The 17836-nt window shown below is 38.5% G+C and overlaps 1 protein-coding gene and 1 long non-coding RNA gene across 5 annotated transcripts in view; both read right to left on the bottom strand.

Moving 5' to 3' along the window:
* The window catches only part of LOC120429513 (protein-L-histidine N-pros-methyltransferase), a 76557-nt gene that overhangs the window by 22139 nt on the left and 36582 nt on the right, over positions 1-17836 (bottom strand). The gene's annotated exons all lie outside the window — the stretch shown is intronic.
* Positions 620-15423, bottom strand: LOC128092562 (uncharacterized). Its single transcript, XR_008211875.1, has 3 exons — positions 13553-15423; positions 11691-13317; positions 620-11619 (listed from the first exon to the last, which is right to left on the bottom strand). It is a non-coding gene; the product is annotated as an uncharacterized LOC128092562 (long non-coding RNA).

Below are 17836 nucleotides of genomic sequence, written 5' to 3' on the forward strand. Positions count from 1 at the left end.
TTCGTGACTTGGTAGGTGCTCCCGCTCTCGTTGGTCAAATCTGTGGTGTCTCTGTGCCCATGTGTGTGCACAGCAACGAACACATGTCGACTCGTCAGCCACCCACCATCAAAACGAGCGCCGGTCGACACAAAAAGAGAGTCTTCCTTCATCTCCCGCAACCTTCGTTCGTACACAGACGATTTCCTCCCAAGGCACGCCACTTTTCGCAAAACTTCACTAAAATATAAACTTTTCCAGATTTTTTCAAAAGCCAACGTATAACACTTTGGAATCACACGCGAACAGTTTCTGGCCTTGAGCGAAGACTTTTCTCTCGCGTCGAACACTTTCGCTCTTTTGTTTTCTTCTCTTTCTCTTTTCAAGCCAACTGTCATCAAAAGCAAAGGATGGCCAAGATTTTCCTCGATTTCGATGCAACGAAAAACACTGTAATTTGCAAAATATTTGCAAAACTTCACCATAATCGTAGTCTGCTGTTCAAAACGAATCGATTAACACTAATTTCACTTCTTAAATCGAATAAATAACACGAATATTCGCGATGTTCCGCGGAGCTACCGGACGACGCGATTTGCTCACAGAGGCAGTGTTGCCGATCTCCTAAAACCTTATTCGAATAATTTTAACACAATCCACCCGACGCCGTGCCTTCCGATCAACGATGATATAGGAAGGGCTTTGAAAATCACAAAACAATTAATTAAGTTTTACGACCACGCGCTCCCTTTACAAATTATGCACTCACCCCATACAAGCAGCGACACTTAATAACAAAAAAAAACCTGAATAATCACGACTTCGCGTCCCCACTTCCAGCGCACCAATGATGCTATTATTCAATTACCACATCACTCACCCCATACGAACAGCGACACAAAAGCACACAAAAAAATTAACCTGAATAATCACGACTTCGCGTCCCCAATTCCAGCGCACCAATGATGATATTATTCGATTACCACAATCACTCACCCCATACGAACAGCGACACAAAAGCACACGAAAAAATTAACCTGAATAATCACGACTTCGCGTCCCCACTTCCAGCGCACCAATGATGCTATTATTCGATTACCACAATCACTCACCCCATACGAACAGCGACACAAAAGCACACACAAAAATTAACCTGAATCATCACGACTTCGCGTCCCCACTTCCAGCGCACCAATGATGCTATTCACAATTGCTGGGGGAAGGGTATGAGCGCGTAAAACAAAAATGACTGAAAACCTTTGAAAAACATAACAATGAATTATTTCAAGAAGATTTATGCTGTGGTAAGTTCGATTCAATGTTATGTGCTTGGTTAATTAAAATATAACATTTAACTGTTTTATATACCTAAACAGTTTGATGACTACCTTTCCACCGTGCGGGTTAGAAGCAACCATTAAAAAAATGTAATTCCGTTTAATAAATCGTTCAGTGCTTGGAAACGGCTGATCATTTTTTAATATAGATAATCATTCTCTTTCTCATTCTAGAAAATGGGGTAAAATTATTGAAACAGCTCTTTTATACAAAAAGGCCCCAAATTGCTAGTGTTTGAAATAACCCATTTGAATGAAATAATATAAATTGTCATTGTTATGTTTTAGCACATGAGCAATTCTCTGAGATTTCGGTCTTTCGATTTTTTTTTTGTATTTTTTAATCCGGCTGAAACTTTTTTGGTGCCTTCGGTATGCCCAGAGAAGCCATTTTGCATCATTAGTTTGTCCATATAATTTTCCATACAAATTTGGCAGCTGTCCATACAAAAATGATATGTGAAAATTCAAAAATCTGTATCCTTTGAAGGAATTTTTTGATCGATTTGGTGTCTTTGGCAAAGTTGTAGGTATGCATATGGACTACACTGAAAAAAAATGATACACGGTAAAAAAAAATTTGGTGATTTTTAATTTAACTTTTTGTCACTAAAACTTGATTTGCAAAAAAACACTATTTTTATTTTTTTTCATTTTTTGATATGTTTTAGAGGACATAAAATGCCAACTTTCCAGGAATTTCCAGAATGGGCAAAAAATCTTTGACCGAGTTATGATTTTTTGAATCAATACAGATTTTTTCAAAAAATCGAAATATTTGTCGCAAAAATTTTTTAACTTCATTTTTCGATGTAAAATCGAATTTGCAATCAAAAAGTACTTCAGTGAATTTTTGAAAAAGTGCACCGTTTTCAAGTTATAACCATTTTTAGGTAACTTTTTTGAAAATAGTCGCAGTTTTTCATTTTTTAAAAATAGTGCCCATGTTTGCCCACTATTGAAAAAAATATTTTTGGAAAGCTGAGAAAATTCTCTATATTTTGCTTCTTCGGACTTTGTTGATACGACCCTTAGTTGCTGAGATATTGTCATGCAAAGGTTAAAAAACATGAAAATTGATGTTTTCTAAGTCTCACCCAAACAACCCACTATTTTCTAATGTCGATATCTCAGCAACTATAGGTCCGATTCACAATGTTAATATATGATTTTTCCGATCTTTTCGAAAAAAATATTTTCAAAGATTCAAAATCAAGACTAACATTTCAAACGGGCCAAACATTCAATATTACGCCCATTTGAAATGTTAGTCTTGATTTAAAATTTTTGAAAGTATTTTTTTCGAAAAGATCGGAAAATTTCACGAATGTTTCATGTTTTAACATTGTAAATCGGACCTATAATTGCTGAGATATCGACATTAGAAAATGGTGGGTTGTTTGGGTGAGACTTAGAAAACATCAATTTTTCTGTTTTTTAACCTTTGCATGGCAATAACTCAGCAACTAAGGGTCGTATCAACAAAGTCCAAAAAAGCAAAATATAGAGAATTTTCTCAGCTTTCCAAAAATATTTTTTCCAAAAGTGGGCAAACATGGGCACTATTTTTAAAAAATGAAAAACTGCGACTATTTTCAAAAAAGTTACCTAAAAATGGTTATAACTTGAAAACGGTGCACTTTTTCAAAAATTCACTGAAGTACTTTTTGATTGCAAATTCGATTTTACATCGAAAAATGAAGTTGAAAAATTTTTGCGACCAATATTTCGATTTTTTGAAAAAAATCTGTATTGATTCAAAAAATCATAACTCGGTCAAAGATTTTTTGCCCATTCTGGAAATTTCTGAAAAGTTGGCATTTTATGTCCTCTAAAACATATCAAAAAACGAAAAAAATTAAAAATAGTGTTTTTTTGCAAATCAAGTTTTAGTGACAAAAAGTTAAATTAAAAATCACAAATTTTTTTTTTACCGTGTATCAATTTTTTTCAGTGTAGTCTATATTCATACCTACAACTTTGCCGAAGACACCAAATCGATCAAAAAATTCCTTCAAAAGATACAGATTTTTGAATTTTCACGTATCATTTTTGTATGGACAGCTGCCAAATTTGTATGGAAAATTATATGGACAAACTAATGATGCAAAATGGCTTCTTTGGGCATACCGAAGGCACCAAAAAAGTTTCAGCCGGATTAAAAAATACAAAAATTAAAATTAAAGAAAAAAGACCGATTCCGTAGAGAACTGCTCACATAAAGGGTGGCTCCTCTTCCCCCAAGTAAATTAAATTTAACAATTCCGATACAAATCTTCTGAAAATATTCAATTACAGATTCAATATGAACATTCTCTAAAATGCTCCGAATATGAGGGATGATTAGAACTTTAATTAAGCTTACTGCTGGTTTTTTTAAAGGTAAAATAAAACATTTTTTTTTTGCTTTTTTGGTGTTTTTAAAACCGCCTTGAGTCCGGATTCTAAAAACTTAAAATAAACATAATTTGTCAATTAATTCAATTTTTTGTACATATCAGTGCATCTCTTCACGTCAATGAATTTTTACATTAAGAATGAGTTAGCTCTTTGTTAGCTCACTAAAGAGTGAATCATTCTGCCCCTTGGCTAATTCTAAATTTAAAACAGAACGTATATTTCGGTTCGCCGACTAAATCCATTTCATTGCTTACTTTTGTTTGTTTGACCTCTTTCTTGTTTGTTTTTGCTGCCTGTGTTATGATAGTTTTAGAAACTTCGTTTCAAACAGGCAGATGCTTCAAAAGGGAAAAAACAACTACCTACTTTGGCTCAACAGCTCACGTGAGCGCAAAACGCTCCGGTCTTCAAAGAGAGGTGGATTTTAACTCAAGAGGAATGGGAGGGGGGTTGAACGTAAATCAGAAACTATAACATAGCATAGCATAAGCCGCCATTCCGTGCATCAAATAGACAGAGCAAGAATATTAAAATTCACCACTTTAACGCATGTGGCCTCAAATATATGAAAAAATCGAAAATTAAACTTTTTTTTGAAAAAATATCAAATTTCTTTTGTTTTTATTATATTAAGTACAAACAACACAAAAAAGCAAAAAAAAATTTTTGGCCGCTCGCTTCTATGTAAATACCCCATAGTGCTGTGTAGGCCCCAGCGAATGCCTGGGTGTCGTGGAGGGTTTCTTCGTACACGTCACGCACTTCGCCGTACTGTTCTAGGAACTATGCGACGGCAGTGTTCGGGACGTCCTCCGAAAGGTCGTACAGTTTCACCAGCACTGTACCGTCTTCGATAGTGATGGTAACCGGGTGCTGCTTCTTGTCGCTTCCGGTCAGTTCGAGTTTTTTGTTGTGTTCCTCGCACACCTTGAGAGCAAGGTCGAGGTCAACAACAGTCACGAAAGTTACCCCAAGGGCGCGGCTAGACTGGATGCGGATCACTTCACCACGTTTCAGTCCGAGTTTTTCAGCGCAGAAAGTCTCCACTTTTTGCATATCCGGTTTGTTTGGTAGATCACCGTAGTCGATGCGGATCGTATTTTGTCTTCCCATTTTTCAACACTCGCGACGAGATCGCGACGCGTGATTGGAAGCGCACAAAAGAAAAAAAAAGAACAATGGTTCGGTCGACTGCTGCCCGGCGGAGAAAAACCTAAACGCGTCTACTCGTGAAAGAGGTATGACGCTGAGGTTTTTAAAGTGATTTTTGTTAGGCTTGTTTACGTCGGAAGGCATTTAAATTTACAATGAAGTTAATGTAAATTAGCATCATTAATGACGTGCACTTTTGGTACGTCATAAATGATGTAAATTTACCCGATTTTTTTTTGTGTGCACAAAACATTTCAAATTCTTTGCCTTTGTTTGAACCATTCTAAACAAAGGCAAAGTTATTTTCAAGTTAAACAAAAGTACTTTCAGATTAAATTCAAGTGCTTGGTTTGATAAGAAAATAATTTTAAAAAGCACCATTGTAAGCAACATCAGGCTATGAAAGAATTTGAAAATTACATCGGATTCAAGATTTAACAGAGAAATTTTTTTTTCTCTTGGGTAATTTTACGTAGATTTCATCGGAAATTTACACGTTTTAGGAGTGCTGTTTGTTCGGAACATTTACATCGGATGGCATTTAAATTTAAAATGAATTCGATGTAAATTCACATCATTAATGACGTGCACTTTTGGTACATCATAAGTGATGTAAATTTACCCAATTTTTTTTTTCTTTTTAGAAGCGGTAACCAATCTGTTTACGAATGCCAAGGGTGTCGTTCTGGCAAAACCGAGGAACTCTGACATCATCTTGGCTGAGGTATTTCAATTTGTAATTTCAAGGAAGGTTCCAAGAACCCTGCTTGGTGTACTACGATCTGTTTAACAACACATCGCCCTAGTTGATAAAGCCTGATTTTGCGATTAACCTGTACTTTCCGTTTATCATGGTGAAAGATCGCAACAAGAAGCGTACTACCTTGGTTGATATCAACTTGCCGGCCCTGGTCGACTTACAGATCATCAAAAACATCTACTAGCAGCACCATCTGAAAGACATCACCACTCAACCGAATAGAAAGTTTCCTAAGTACGAAAGGTAAGCTGGACACTTTGATTTTCTCGTTATATTCAGATTTTCGAAACGTAACCCACGTCGGACGTTCTGTCGTTCATCGCGGTAAGGCCATCTGATTGAGAATTTTCGGCCGCCAACACCGGTTAAAGCAGGGCACGGTATGCCGTCACCACGTTCAACCAGCACAGGTTCAACTATGGTCAACTGATGACGTTAAGGCTAAACCGTAAGTAGAAAATTCGTTAAACGAGTTTTTCCAATCACACTTGCATTTTAGTAAATTCGTCGACAATACGCTATCCTATCAGATAGCTGTACAGTGCAGAAAAACATGTAATTTATTTTTCAAGCCCCGTTGGATTTAGATTTTGATGTTTTTGACATCAAAAGCTTTTACTTGTATTGCGATTTTGCACTTTCAATTGCACGCTTTTGTTTTGTATTGACCTTCTATACAAACCCTTAAACATGCGTTTCAAAGATGCATTTGTGCCAATACAAATTCCAATGCTTTTGAAAAATTACATCTGATTCTAGATTCAACGGGGTAAAACATTTTACATTTTGGGTAAATTTACGTTGATTTCATCGGAAATTTTCATGTTTTCAAGTCCCTTTTTGTTCGGCTTGTTTACGTTGGATGGCATGTAAATTTAAAATGAAACTAATTTAAATTCGCATCATTAATGACGTGCACTTTTGGTACATCATACATGATGTAAATTTACCGGAATTATTTTTTTCGGTGGTACACAGAAAAAAAGTGTAAAATTACACATCACTGAATTGATGTTATGAACGTAAAAGAGCATAATGTAAAATTGAAATCCAACTTAACCCTCTACAACCTAACCTCGCCTTTAGACGGGCTTCGATCTAAAAAATCGCCAAAAATCAATTTTCCAACCGATTTTTTATCTTTAAAATGCATTGGAAAGAAGAACTCTTAAAATTTTAGAAAATTTCAGGGTTGGAAGTTCAACTTGTTTTATGTGACTTTGCCAATGTTTTTAAAAATGTCTTTTTTTTAGGGGTCAACTTTGGCAGTGTTTTGACAAAGAACTTTGTCCTATGGGCTCTATTCTGGTGAGGTGTCAATCCAGAAAAACGAAAAATGTCGCGCGTTACGAAAATGTTGCATGCTTGGTACTGGGGAAGGGGTCTGCAACGCAACAAAGCACTGTTGCGTGGAATTGGGAGCCAATATAAACCCTGCTCGATCAGCCCAAGGAAATCATTCTATCGCTGGACGCCGAGGAGTGAACAACAACCTGGACCTGGAAGCAGATGGCCTGGAGGCCCAGAAGCAATTGGCCGAAAAGCAGCTGGCCTGGAACAAGGAGCAGCCCAAGCGGAGGCAAGCCAGCCGGAATATTCTGGCCATACGATGGAAGGCCATACGAGACTGGACAATATGGGTATCAAACTTCTTGGATTTTGATACTGGTGATGAAAATTGCCATTTTGACAGTATTGGCCACAACCTGGAGTGGCCGGTGTCCTCAGGGAAGTTTTCCCGGGAGGACATTTACCGAACCATGTGATTTTGGGCAATATGGGTATCAAACTTCTTGGTTTTTGGTACTGGTAGTTAAAATGGCCATTTTGACAGTATTGGCCACAATCTGGAGTGGCAGGTGCCCTCAGGGAGGTTGTCCCGGGTGGACATTTACCGAACCATGTGATTTTGGGCAATATGGGTATCAAAATTCACGGTTTTCAATACTGGTAATGAAAATGGCCATTTTGACAGTATTGGCCACAACCTGGAGTGGCCGGTTCCCTCAGGGAGGTTCTCCCGGGAGGACATTTACCGAACCATACAATTTCGGGCAATATGGGTATCAAACTTCTTGGTTTTTGGTACTGGTAATTAAAATGGCCATTTTGACAGTATTGCCCACAATCTGGCCGGTGCCCTCAGGGAGGTCGTGGTTTTTAATACTGGAAATGATAGTGAAAATTTTGAAAGTGGTGGCCAGCCCCTAAGGAAGGTTCTCCCGGGAGACATTTACGGAACCAACGAGTTTTGGCAATATGGGTATTTTTGCTTTGCAAGAGCAACACTCAAAACAAAATGGTGGTCTGCTGCTCTTGGAGAAATTTTTCGCTGTGAAAATAAATTATTTATTGAATTGCGTAAATGAGGCGAAATGGAATTTTTTAATTTTAAAAGAACTACTCTTTCGGGTGATTTCGTAAACCTTGAAAAATACTTTTTTATGGTTTTTTGTGTGGTGTCAATCCGGAACACTCACGTTGGCCATGGATTTCTGGCAGCCAATCAAATCCTCTACGGAAATGATCCTTTCCTGAGGTTTTATTTTGATGAAAAATTGGGGGGAAATATTAAAATTAATTTATACGCCAAGCGTCAAAAGCTTTAAAAATGCACCAAAAGCAGTGCATGAATGATTTGAAGCAATAACTCTTTCGTGAATTTTTCGTTGGCCATTTTGTTGAATTGCAGCAGAAGTTGATTTTTGTGGCCATCTTCTCGAGCGCCCATCCAAGTAGGCCTTGTTTTTCTCCTTCGACGTCATTTTGGCAGCAATTTCACGCACACGCTGGCGTGTTTCTTCTTCTCTGAGCTCGTTCTTGATTTCCTTCAGCCGTTGTTTTTCCGCTGCTGCTGCTGCTGCTACGATGTTGTTGGTTCGAACGATGACGATGGAATGAACAAACCTGGCAAAAATGCTCGACTCCACGGCAAAACAAAACAGCCAATCAGAGAGCGGCAAGATTTTTTGCGTGGTTCAAAGCACGCGCTTGCTTGTTCAAGGCCAACTGCGATCGTTTGGCACTTGGAAGCAAAAATTGTTAATATTCGTTTTATTTTTTAAAATGAAAATTTTGGGGAAAATATTTTTAAATTAATTTATACGCAAAGCATCAAAAGCTTTAAAAAATGCACCAAAAGCAGTGCATGAATGATTTGAAGCAATAACTCTTTCGTGAATTTTTCGTTGGCCCTGAAAAGCGCCATTTTGTTGAATTTCAGCAGAAGTTGATTCTTGTGGCCATCTTCTAGAGCGTCCATCCAAGTAGGCCTTGTTTTTCTCCTTCGACGTCATTTTGGCAGCAATTTCACGCACACGCAGCCGTTGTTTTTTCCGCTGCTGCTGCTGCTGAGCAGTTCTCTACGGAATCGGTTTTTTTTCATTAATTTTATTTTTTGTATTTTTTAATCCGGCTGAAACTTTATTGATGCCTTCGGTATGCCCAAATTAGCCATTTTGCATCATTAGTTTGTCCATATAATTTTCCATACAAATTTGGCAGCTGTCCATACAAAAATGATATGTGAAAATTCATAAATCTGTATCTTTTGAAGGAATTTTTTGATCGATTTGGTGTCTTCGACAAAGTTGTAAGTATGGATATGGACTACACTGAAAAAAAATGATACACGGTAAAAAAATTTTGGTGATTTTTAATTTTACTTTTTGTCACTAAAACTTGATTTGCAAAAAAACACTATTTTTAATTTTTTTTATTTTTTGATATGTTTTAGAGGACATAAAATGCCAACTTTTCAGAAATTTCCAGAATGGGCAAAAAATCTTTGACCGAGTTATAATTTTTTGAATCAATACAGATTTTTTTCAAAAAATCGAAATATCGGTCGCAAAAATTTTTCAACTTCATTTTTCGATGTAAAATCGAATTTGCAATCAAAAAGTACTTCAGTGAATTTTTGATAAAGTGCACCGTTTTCAAGTTATAACCATTTTTAGGTAATTTTTTTGAAAAAAACATTGAATATTACGCCCATTTGAAGTGTTAGTCTTGATTTTAAATTTTTGAAAATATTTTTTTCGAAAAGATCGAAAAATTTCACGAATGTTTCATGTTTTAACATTGAAAATCGGACCTATAGTTGCTGAGATATCGACATTAACAAATGGTGGGTTGTTTGGGTGAGACTTAGAAAACATCAATTTTCCTGTTTTTTAACCTTTGCATGGCAATATCTCAGCAACTAAGGGTCGTATCAGCAAAGTCCGAAAAAGCAAAATATAGAGATTTTTTTCAGCTTTTCAAAAATATTTTTTTCAATAGTGGGCAAACAATGGTGCCCAAAAATGAAAAACTGCGACTCTTTTCAAAAAAGTTACCTAAAAATGGTTATAACTTGAAAACGCTGCACTTTATCAAAAATTCACTGAAGTACTTTTTGATTGCAAATTCGATTTTACATCGAAAAATGAAGTTGAAAAATTTTTGCGACCGATATTTCGATTTTTTGAAAAAATCAGTATGGATTCAAAAAATCATAACTCGGTCAAAGATTTTTTGCCCATTCTGGAAATTTCTGAAAAGTTGGCATTTTATGTCCTCTAAAACATATCAAAAAATAAAAAAAAATAAAAATAGTGTTTTTTTGCGAATCAAGTTTTAGTGACAAAAAGTTAAATTAAAAATCACCAAAAAATTTTTTACTGTTCACCATTTTTTTTCAGTGTACACTGAAAATACGCCACACGTTTGATTCAAGTGCCCGAACACTTGAATTATTGAATAAAGCCACATCATAGATTTAATTGGTTTGTGTTTCAACATCAATCCAAACCACTATCAAATGCAAGTGTTTGGGCGATTGATTTTTTGGTATTTTTTGACAAGTTATTGTCATTTGGGTGCCTCAAGCTTTTCAAGTGTTTTACTCATGAATTTGTCCCACTGCCTTTAACTATTCAAAGTGAAGAGCAAAACACTTGAAATTGATCTTAAGATCTACCCAAAACAGGCACTATTCAAAGTCAACGTGAAGTCCACATGAATTCAATGTGTTTCACTGATTGATTTTGGAGCGACTTTCATCGAAGGCTAGAAGCTAGGCTAGAACGAATAGCGCAAAAAACTCACCCGTCTTCAAGTGGCCAGCAAGCGCAGTGGTAGCGTGCACGACTAGCAAGCGAACCTGTATATCGCTTGTACGTATTTTTATTTTTCAACACTATTTAAAATTCAAGTGTTTGGCTATTGACATGATTTCATGGCCAATCACCGAAATTTCAAGTGTTTTGCGATTGATATTTGAGTGCTCTGTACAGCAGAGCCAGATCATGTGTAGAACACTTCGTTGAGCTGTGTAAGTTTTGCTCAGTGTAGTCCATATCCATACCTACAACTTTGCTGAAGACACCAAATCGATCAAAAAATTGATTCAAAAGATACACTGAGCAAAACTTACACAGCTTAACGAAGTGTTCTACACATGATCTGACCCTGCTGTACAGAGCACTCAAAAATCAATCGCAAAACACTTGAATTTTGGGCACCTAAAGATGCTGTCCATTCAATAGCACAACACTTGAATTTGATGTGTTGTGTCGCATGGAAAACCACGTTATTTCTATTGGTTTTAAATGATTTTTCCTTCTATAATCAATGCATGTTTGTATGTAATAGAAATGGATTTCGATTTGTTAAAAAAGAGAAGAAGTTGCGTTATGAAATTTATTTGACAGCTTTTATTTGCTTGTCAAAAATGGAACATTTTTTTTGTTAAATTATCTCTTCTTCCGGTTGTCCCTGCTTTCAGGATCGTTCTCCTGGTCAGGTTCGGGTTGTTCGCCACCATCGCTTTCTGCGGAGAAGGAGGCCCCCGAGGAACCTTCTTGTTGATTCGGAACCGCGGTTGGTTCCAACGAATCACACTGTGCCTTGACCATCCGAAAGACGCATTGCTTGGCCCGGCGGGTGTTTTCCTTAATTTCATCAAACTCTTCCTGGTACGGCATCTGCAGCTCAATCGCATCCTTCCTGCAATTCACACAACATAAATCCAAAAATCAAAACAAAACCCAACAAATAAAATCTTTTTTCCCACTCACCAAGTGGGTGAATCTCCGGAAAAGAACCTCTATCGCCAAAGTTGGCCTCCTACCGGGTCCGGGAGACCGAGCCCTTCCACTGGCCATACGGATCCTGAGCCCGAGGACGCAGCCTTGTGGCGATGCTCGTCTTCGCGGCCACAAACCGGGCAGGCAATTTACTGGACAGGAACATGGCGGCAGCGAACTCACGCGGTCATTCGGGCCTACGAAAAACGAACACACCGGACCGCCAAAACACAAATGAAGAAACGAAGCAAAGTCTGAGAGTCTGACGAAGCTGTCACGAAACTGCATTTCAAATCAAAACAAGATCAATTTCAAGTGTTTTCCTCATCACTTTGAATAGTTGAGCACAGTGGGGCAAATTCATGAGCAAAACACTTGAAAAGTTTGAGCCACCCGAATGAAAATAAGGTGTCAAAAAATACCAAAAAGTCAATCGTTTAAACACTTGAATTTGATAATGGATTGGATTGAAATTCAAACACAAACAAATTAGATCTAAGATGTGGCTTTATTGAATCTTTCAAGTGTTTGGGCACTTGGAAAAAAAGTGTGGCGTATTTTCAGTGTACAGATTTTTGAATTTTCACATATCATTTTTGTATGGACAGCTGCCAAATTTGTATGGAAAATTATATGGACAAACTAATGATGCAAAATGGCTTCTTTGGGCATACCGAAGGCACCAAAAAAGTTTCAGCCGGATTAAAAAATACAAAAAAAAAATCGAATGACCGAAATCTCAGAGAATTGCTCTGCTACGATGTTGTTGGTTCGAACGATGACGATGGAATAAAAATCGTTGGCAAAAAAGCTGCCTTCACTAGGGACCTACATAGGGAAATGAAATGTTCTGGGAGAAATTTCAAACAACCAAGGTCATTCAAATTTAAGGTTGGAAAACTTGTAGTTTTTCTTTGGTGCTGGCACTTTTCTTGTACCGAACAAGCATAAACATAACAAAAACTACCAGATTGTTATCAACAACAGTTTTACAATACTTGTGATTGTTTTAAGTCTCGTTTTTTTGTCAAAATTATTTTAAATTGATTCCGACCTTGTTCTTGCATGATCTTGTTGCTCGATTGGAACCCCAATTTGACAGTTCGATTGGAACCCTGCCCCACTCAGAGCGTTCCGTTTGAATTCCGTTTAGAATTCCGCTTGAGCGAAAAAAGTTCGATTCGAATTCTAAACAGTGTTCGTTTTAGATTCTAAACCGCATTCCGTTTCAAACGCAACAACCGGTTCCGTTTGAGTTTTCGCCGCAAATCGGTTCAAGCGGAATTCAAACGGAATCGAAACGGAATGGACGGGTTGCTTTTGACAGCTTCTTCTTCTTCTTCTTCTTTTTTCATTCTGGTTTTCTTCTTTTGTTTTGGATTCAACCAAAAATAATTATTCAACTCTTTTTTTTCATTTGCAGCTGATTTTATTTGATTTAAATATAATTCATCGTGAAATCAAACGCTTCCCAACCCCGGCTCCCCTTTGTTTTTTTTTTTTTAAAGATTAACAGTAAACATATTGATTTATAACATATAGCGATTCAGTACACTCCGTTTCCTCTGTATCGATCGGAACTTCTACATAGACATCGTTGGATTCCGGGGCCGTGAACCTTGACCTTCCTCGTGGGTCTCGTGGCGCAGGGGTAGCGGCTTCGGCTGCCGATCCCGATGATGCTATGAGACGCGGGTTCGATTCCCGCCTTATCCACTGAGCTTCTATCGGATGGTGAAGTAAAACGTCGGTCCCGGTTTCTCCTGTCTCGTCAGAGGCGCTGGAGCAGAAATCCCACGTTAGAGGAAGGCCATGCCCCGGGGGGCGTAGTGCCAATAGTTTCGTTTTCGAACCTTGACCTTCATCGATTGTGCCTTCCGTACGATTCGGAAGCTCCGCGGCCAGGACTCGCTTTTACCTAGGACCTGCTCTGTCAGTTTGTGATTTAAAAAAAAAAACCCAGATCAAAAATGTCGGGTAAGAAGGCTGATCCCTACGGTTTCGCCAAGGATTTCCTGGCCGGTGGTATCTCCGCCGCCGTCGCCCCGATCGAGCGCGTCAAACTGCTGCTCCAGGTCCAGGCCGCCTCGCAGAAGATCGCCGCTGACAAGCAGTACAAAGGTATCGGCGATTCCGGCAACTTTCTTTGATCCAGTGGCGACTCAGTCATCTATTAGACCAGCTGATACAAAATTCCGGCCGCTTGTGAGCTCAACGTCCACCGGAAGTCCTTAGCAGTTCGAGCCTCCGCCTATCAGTCTCTACTTCCGGATCCAGCGCCTGGACCTCCAAAATGAGGCTTTGGACATTTATCTTGAATCTGGAAAAGGAAAAGGAGAAAGAAATCAATAATTAGTTTTGTTGAGGTGATGTCACCGCTACCGCCGATAGTACGGAATGTCTACGGAATGATCGGAACCTGCAGCAGGCTTTCCGGAATATGAACTACCAACGGTTGCACGAACCCTTGAGGCCGGAACAGGAGGAATGGAGTAGCTCCAACAACTGAGGGCACTTTACGACTCACCTGCGTTTTGATTAATCTGACATCGAGATAAACACCCGAAAAAACGAGTACAGGAAGTCGGCCAGTTCCTCCAGCCGAGCCAGATTTGAAAACTGGGGAAAAAAATACACATAAATCCTCGCATAAATCTTTTATTTCATACTATCGAAAACGCAGCATGAATTTTTACTCACCAGTCCCATCATTTATACAATCCGAGATTTCTTCCAAAAATAAAAGCACGCGAATGAAAATTGAACATGACTGAACAAGTTTCGGCTCTCTTTTTTCCTAACACTTTGACGTTTAGTTCGCACATTTTTGACAAAAATCAACAACAAAACCGTTTCGGCGAACTTCGGCGAAGTGTCATCGAGGTTCTGTCGTACACCAGCAGGTGTCGCCCTTGTGCAAAAATGGTCAAACGGAATTGAAACGGAGTCCAACCGGAGATTCCGTTTAGAAAATTTCGAAGCAATTTTCGAAGCGGAATTCGAAGCGGAATGAACCCGTCAAGCGGAGAACTGTTTGATTGGGTGAGAGTGACATTTCGCCTCTCCATATAGGCTCTCTAGCCTTCACTACACTGAAAATACGCCACACTTTTTTTCCAAGTGCCCAAACACTTGAAAGATTCAATAAAGCCACATCTTAGATCTAATTTGTTTGTGTTTGAATTTCAATCCAATCCATTATCAAATTCAAGTGTTTAAACGATTGACTTTTTGGTATTTTTTGACACCTTATTTTCATTCGGGTGGCTCAAACTTTTCAAGTGTTTTGCTCATGAATTTGCCCCACTGTGCTCAACTATTCAAAGTGATGAGGAAAACACTTGAAATTGATCTTGTTTTGATTTGAAATGCAGTTTCGTGACAGCTTCGTCAGACTCTCAGACTTTGCTTCGTTTCTTCATTTGTGTTTTGGCGGTCCGGTGTGTTCGTTTTTCGTAGGCCCGAATGACCGCGTGAGTTCGCTGCCGCCATGTTCCTGTCCAGTAAATTGCCTGCCCGGTTTGTGGCCGCGAAGACGAGCATCGCCACAAGGCTGCGTCCTCGGGCTCAGGATCCGTATGGCCAGTGGAAGGGCTCGGTCTCCCGGACCCGGTAGGAGGCCAACTTTGGCGATAGAGGTTCTTTTCCGGAGATTCACCCACTTGGTGAGTGGGAAAAAAGATTTTATTTGTTGGGTTTTGTTTTGATTTTTGGATTTATGTTGTGTGAATTGCAGGAAGGATGCGATTGAGCTGCAGATGCCGTACCAGGAAGAGTTTGATGAAATTAAGGAAAACACCCGCCGGGCCAAGCAATGCGTCTTTCGGATGGTCAAGGCACAGTGTGATTCGTTGGAACCAACCGCGGTTCCGAATCAACAAGAAGGTTCCTCGGGGGCCTCCTTCTCCGCAGAAAGCGATGGTGGCGAACAACCCGAACCTGACCAGGAGAACGATCCTGAAAGCAGGGACAACCGGAAGAAGAGATAATTTAACAAAAAAAATGTTCCATTTTTGACAAGCAAATAAAAGCTGTCAAATAAATTTCATAACGCAACTTCTTCTCTTTTTTAACAAATCGAAATCCATTTCTATTACATACAAACATGCATTGATTATAGAAGGAAAAATCATTTAAAACCAATAGAAATAACGTGGTTTTCCATGCGACACAACACATCAAATTCAAGTGTTGTGCTATTGAATGGACAGCATCTTTAGGTGCCCAAAATTCAAGTGTTTTGCGATTGATTTTTGAGTGCTCTGTACAGCAGGGTCAGATCATGTGTAGAACACTTCGTTAAGCTGTGTAAGTTTTGCTCAGTGTACTCCACGGCAAAACAAAACAGCCAATCAGAGAGCGGCAAAATTTTCTGCGTGGTTCAAAGCACGCGCTTGCTTGTTCAAGGCCAACTGCGATCGTTTGGCACTTGCAAGCGAAAATTGTTAATATTCGTTCTATTTTTTTAAGATGAAAATTTTGGGGGAAATATTTTTAAATTAATTTATACGCAAAGCATCAAAAGCTTTAAAAGATGCACCAAAATCACACACAAAAAAATATTTCCGAATGTTACAGTGCAGTGCAATTTGATGTAAATTTGCAACAAATTATATGTAAAAACACGATTTTTACAGCGGTTTGTTTGGTTTTAAAGCTAATTACATTGCTCATAACTGAAAACATAATATTTTTTCAGTGTAGTATAGTAACCTGGATAGTAAATTAGCTTATATCTGTAAGCCCATACATCCAATTGAAATGTGCACAGAAAAAAAAATCCGGTAAATTTACATAATTTATGATGTACCAAAAGTGCACGTCATTAATGATGCTAATTTACATCAACTTTATTTGAAATTTACGTGTCATCCGATTTAATTCTGTAAATTTCCGATGAAATCTACGTAAATTTACCAAGGTTCGAAATTTTTTTACTCCGTTGAATTTTAAATCCGATGTAAATTTCAAATACTTTTATGGCCAAAATGTAGTATGAAAGATCACTCTTTTGTTATCATTTCTAATCAATTCAAGCACATGATTCCATTGACATAATGCTTATTATTGACCAGATAATACAAAAAAGAATCATTTCAAACTGTAGGCAACCAAAAGCTTGAAAAATAGCATGGGATTTTAAATTCAACGGAGTAAAACCAAATTCCATAAAATGCACACTAGTTTGATAAGAATTTAGATTGTGATTTTAACTCTGCGGATTTACTCAGAAATAAAAAAAAATGGCAATACTTACAGTTAAGCAATTTAAACATCTGAAGATCTCCCTAGCCGAATACTCATCTCGATCTGCTCTATCTTCAGGCTCGAACTGTAGAACTGGTGATAAAGGCGAACACGGACGGCTCGACCGAAACCACCTGCTGCAGGTTAACGTCGCGCAGCAAAATACCTTCAAGTTGTTGCGTCCTGTTGCGTCAATCCAGCGATCGGCCAAATTCAAACCCCTTTAGCTGTATAAAAAAGTATAAATTTTTACTCCACAATTGTAGCGAATCTATTACCTACGACTTACCAGCTAAGTGTAACTCTTCTGGCCTGCTTCCACCAGTGATTTCCGGATGATGTTTCGCTGTGACGACGGCGTCTAGTGTCCTCGCCACTAGCGTGCCCAGATCCTAAAGGAAGGTGGGGCAACAATATATGAGCGTTTTTAAAATTTCGTCGGTTATGGACACACCCTGAGCAAATTTAGATGGTGGGGCAACTGCCCCATGTTGCCCCACCCTGTGCACGCTAGTGCTCATGAATCAAACAAGGCATTGATTGGCATTAATTGAACTCAGAATTAAAAGAAAGTAAAAATGTCAAAAAAGGTACAAAACGTGACGTACTTTTCAAGGGGGGGGGGGGGGGGGCGTTGTAGATGACGCCTCATACTAAAAATAATGTTATTATCTTTGTTAAATAAATTAGGGGGATGGGGAGGGGGTTTGTATGGGTGGTTGGGGCCTTAAATATAGTGAAATATTTCATGGACGACCCAGTATCCATTGCATTTAAAAGCATTTGGGAGGTGTTGTGCAGCCGCAAAGTAACCAAAAGTACCGTGCTCCTCCATTTATACAGTAAAAAACTGAAAATGACAAAAAAAATCGAAAATCCCTCGGTGAAAT

This window comes from Culex pipiens, chromosome 1 (assembly GCF_016801865.2).
Source record: "Culex pipiens pallens isolate TS chromosome 1, TS_CPP_V2, whole genome shotgun sequence".
NCBI lineage: Eukaryota > Metazoa > Arthropoda > Insecta > Diptera > Culicidae > Culex > Culex pipiens.